Source organism: Zalophus californianus, chromosome 6 (assembly GCF_009762305.2).
Source record: "Zalophus californianus isolate mZalCal1 chromosome 6, mZalCal1.pri.v2, whole genome shotgun sequence".
In the NCBI taxonomy this organism is placed as follows: Eukaryota; Metazoa; Chordata; class Mammalia; order Carnivora; family Otariidae; genus Zalophus; species Zalophus californianus.
In genome coordinates this window covers 79,319,986-79,324,804 of record NC_045600.1, presented here as the reverse complement: position 1 = coordinate 79,324,804, position 4,819 = coordinate 79,319,986, and the positions used below count along the sequence as shown (strand labels likewise).

The following is a 4,819-nucleotide window of genomic DNA, read 5'->3' as shown; positions in this document are numbered from 1 at the left end:
CTGTTTTTGTCGTTGCAACTGGTTTGGATCTGGGACTGGTCGCCCCCAATCTCCCCCACCCCCACCTCGGCCGCCCGGGGCTTTTCTTCCCTCTCTTGCCCCTTCGCGGCGGTGCTCGGGGTTCTCTAGGTGTTTCTATGACTACATTGTGTGTGTGGGAGGGTCAGATGTGGGGGTTGCCCGCGAGAGGGCCGTTCCTGGGCGATCATTTATCAATGTCACCCACATAATGATTCTCTCTGCAGCCTCCTATTGATGAGGATAATTACATTAGCTCAGAGTGACTGATCAATGAAAAACCACCACACAAAAACTTCTTTACTCCTCTATAATACCAAAAACCGATACAGAAATAACATAGAAAGCCTGATTTTCTCTCCCTTTCCTATCCACCAATAGATTCTGCCCCCCCTCCCCCCAAAAGGACTGGGAGTAAAGTAAGAAAATAGACCCAGGTTTGTTTCGTTTAAAGGAGGATGCAATTTTGTCCGTGAATGCATTTTCTCAGAATGCATTGGCTTCATTCCTCCTTTGCTAAAGAATATCAACGGATTTGTTAATGTGAGTTTCTTTTAGATTGGTCTGTGGTTTTCCGTTCTTTTTATTTCTTTCTTCCCTTTTGGGCATTTTTTTTTTCTGCTTCAAAAAAAATAGACAATTCTTTTATAAATAACTGGAAAAGGAAATTACTCTAGGTCCTCTCTTTTTTGTTTAGCCTTTGCTTAAGTCGGGTTATCTTTTGTCTTTATCACTTCATAAAGTAGCACAATTAAAGATGTGATGTTGCATGGGTATAAAGGGTGGATCCATAATACGGCAACATAATACGCTATATTCTCGCCTGAAAGTTTGCAGCTAAATTACGATTTCGCCTTTTCTAGACTTAAAAAAAATCAATATTTTCTCAATTAAAGAGAATTTTAATGCTTTACTTGCGAATTGTTAAAGGCGCTGTAAATTTTGTTGTAATGCTTCTTGGCTTCGGAGTAGATGCAGGAGACCGGTTGATTCTCGTGGTCTTTTTCCTCTCAGAGAACCTAGTCCAGGGACATCCAGTGTGTCAGATCAAATCCCAGCAACAAAGGTAAGGAGTGTTCCGAGAGGGATGGGGCAAAGGGTGGGGAGCCCTCCAGCGCCAGAGGCCATTGTCTTGTATATTTTCACCTCTCTGTCCCGCCTCCTGAAAGTGACAGAAGTGTCCATTTTATTCTAATCTTTCTCAAAGAGGAGCACGTTCGACTCCCATCTGCTCTGTGACGGCCAGAAAAGCAGCAGCATTTGGGGGGGCATTCTAAACTCTTTCCAGCATCCCCCCTTTTCTCTTTCCTCTCCTTATTTTGCCAAAATTTAACTCTGAAATCTTTCACAAATTCTGCCATATTTTATATGTGTTCTGACCTCTATGTCAGAACTCATTCCCCACCCTCAAGAGCGCTCACTGTTTACAGATGTTTTGTCCTTCCACACGTCCCACCTAGTAAAAGTTCCCGCAGAGAATTAACTGTGGTGTGTTAATAGCCCAGGTCTGCTACCGCTCTCTCTCCTGCAAAGCTGAAATCTGGTGAGGTGGAGAATGGCATTGAACTAACGTTGGGGAGCTGCCCCAGGCCCAAAGAAGCCCAGACTTGAGAATTCCAGGCCCAGGGATTTGGTGGGAAGCAAGGTAGTGAAACTTTCAGGACATAAGGCAGAGAGGAAGATAAGAAAATGAGGCTAGAATGGAACCTAGTAAGAGGAGAAGAGGCTAAGGCAGAAAAATGAGCCTTTGGGGCCTCTTTGTAATTTAAAAAGAAATAATAATGAAGGGAAATCGAATATCTAAGGCTTGCTATTATTATTATTTTTTTTAACCTAGTGTCTGTTTAGGAACAAGTCCTCAGAGATGCCAAGAAGGGCCTGAGTTTCCAAACAGAACTGCTCACAAAGTTCCTTTGCAGTTCCCCCTTCAGTTAATTTGCTGGGACTGTGAAGCCTGGGGAGAGGGCTATGTCTGTGGTGTACCAAGGGCTTGAGCAAGAGTATGATGGGAAGGGGCACCTTGATATAATGAGACCGCTGTTTTAAGCTGAACAGAGAAGTGGGGAATGGAGAAAAAGTCGCACAACACCACAGTGCACTTTAAAATTATTCACACCTACCTGCCTTTTTCCCTTAAACCACACTATCAAATATTATACAGAGGTGGGGAAATTTCTAGTTCATCTTGTTTGGTCTGTAGCCCCACCCAACTGATCCCCCTTTGCTTAGATGCCTGACATGTAAGCCTAGACCCTGGCCTTTTTATAAAGTGAGTGGGGCTTTGTTAATGTATTTGTACTTTTCAGCCTTCAGTGTAAGTTTCTCGCTTTGGAGGAAGGAGGGGTGCAAGAACCGAGGGGGAGGGGAGCAGAACACAAAGACTATCTAGTTCTCACCAAGCAGGTTTCAAAATAGGAACTTAATGGGAAGGGAAAAAAATGAAAGAATGGAAAAAAAATAATAAAGGGGGGGGGTGAGAACTGCTTATCACAACAGGTTTGCTTGTCTGGAAGAGAGGTGATCCTGCGAATATTTTTCCCTTTGAGGATTCTGTTTTCTTCATATTGAAACATTTTCAAGTTTTAATCCTTCAGCAGACAAAAATCTCAATATAAATATGACATGGGCCACTGGCAAAAAAAAAAAAAAAAAAAAACGAACTTAAACTCAGTGCTGAGAGGAGGGGGTAGGGTTGGGGGGGGAGAGCCCTTTCTGATTAATAACTAGCAGGGTAATGTTGAGGGCTTTTTCTGCCCGATTGCCTTTTTGAATTAGAGCCGATTTCTTCACACTTCAATAGTGCCTGTCTCCTTTAAAATGACTGGCAGATTTGTTTCTCTTTTTTCTCTCCCTGAGACTTAATGATGTAAATTTTCTAATTAGTTAAATCATATTGCTTAAAGGCCTAATATTTACCGTGTAAGAATTGATCATCCTGATTTGGACCTCTTGAAATATTCTGAGAAATAACATTTGGCTTTTAGGTTGAGGGATGAGAGAGGAGGAAGCTGTGTTTCGGGAAGCAGTTGAGAGGAGAGAAGGCACACACCCGGGCAACATGTTAAATTAATAGTTGAAGTTGAGCTGGGCTCACACCCCAAGTCCGCTTTTATTTTTCAATCAGCAAAGATTTAATTGGCAGCCCTCAGGCCGGGCGATCTGATATTTTCTCATTAGTTTCCCATCACTAATCTTGAGTGTTAGATTGGCTTAAAGGTTGTCAACATTTGACCAATTTTATTTAAGGAAAAAAAAAATCATGCATTATGGCTCCGGGATGTGAGATCTGCAAATAAATCCTGCTTGGATCAGCGGAACTAACAGGCGAAAAAAATGTTGACTATTCATCGTCGCATTTAATAAGTTGCCTTAATGTATATTTCAAAGCCAGGGAGAAAGATGTACAGGAGCTGCATAGATGCAGACGAAAAGAGGTTGATGGGGAGGAGGTTGCAGTAAGCGAGGTGGGAAGGGAAAGTGAGGTGTAGGTACATTCGAACAGAGGGTAAATAACCCAAATGGAATAGCTGTTGAGGGTTTAGGACCTACAGTCCCTCCTCCCTTTCCTTTTGCAGCTGCGTGAAAACTGCAAAGTCGGTCTCCAAGCTCAGAGCGGCTCGGCTGTCTCGTCCACATATAACATCAGAGCGCCCCCTGCTGGCGAGCGGAGTCGACCGCTACGGGTCGGCCCCCTGCAAAGCAAATCGTGTTTTTCGGCGTCCCCCGCCGCCCCCCCCCCGCCCCATCACACTGACTCCCTTCCACCACCCCCCACCTCGGTTCTGCAGCAAAACCCCGCGGCAGAGGAATAGCTTGCTAAGGCTGAACATTTAAATGAATAAATGATAAAAAATAAAGTACGAAGGAACCCCAACCTTCACTTGGCCTCCGGGGAATAAACTATCAAGTGACTAGGAAAGGGACACATTTTCTTTCTCTAAATTCTTTTCTCCTCTGAGTTTTCGCTGTGATTTGTTTGTTTCTGCCAAACTGTAGATTCCGAGTCTAAGGAAATGTTTTTAATAGATGTTGTATAAGTTTTTAAAAATGGATCTCTGATGGGGAAAGAGGCTAATACAAAACAGTATTTTGCAGCCTCGCAAAACAAAACTCCCGAGGAACTCGCCCTACTTCAGTAAAGTCCCGGAGAATCGCTTTCGGAATTCAGTTCCTCGTCTTGAACGACCTTTTCTTACACCGCAAATACTGGTCCTTGTCTGATTTTCCCCCCCAGATTAGAGAATGTGTTTAAAAAGTTGTCACCTACCTATGTACACACACACAGACACACACACACCGACACACACGGTCTTTTCCCGCGTGTTCCTAGTCTTTCTTCGCTTGTGCTTTTCAGTTTTGCTGGAAACGGAAAGGGTGGCTGAAGTGCACCAAAATAAACCGCAATGTCTTTTGACACTTGATCGTACTCGACTGCTTCACGTCAAATGCAAGTGTGGAACTCGTACTCTTTGAGGGTGTCTGGTTATGTTTTCAACTGTTTTGGTGCATACAGGCGTTTTCTCGGCTTCCCAATTAATCCTCACGGATTTCTGACCACTCTAGGCGAGGGCGCACAGGTAACGCGAGCCGGGGCAATCTTGGGTTGGCAGACGCCGCGACTCCACCGACAGCCTCGACTCTTGGGAGAGGCGCTGGCAAAGCTAGCCCTGACCCGGGGAAATTCTTCTGACCACAGCTAGACCCCACACCAAGAGTGTCAATCTGCAAGGAGGAACGACTTTAGTTTGTGGGGGCTTGCTTACCGGATTTCGGGATTTTGTGCAAACTGCTCTCAGAACTG

General features: G+C 44.3%; 1 long non-coding RNA gene across 1 annotated transcript; it reads left to right on the top strand.

The window, feature by feature from the left end:
- The first annotated feature begins 237 nt into the window (after positions 1-237).
- On the top strand, positions 238-4,565 carry LOC113910537. Its single transcript, XR_003516084.2, has 3 exons — positions 238-561; positions 1,033-1,084; positions 4,373-4,565. It is a non-coding gene; the product is annotated as an uncharacterized LOC113910537 (long non-coding RNA).
- Positions 4,566-4,819: the final 254 nt, after the last annotated feature.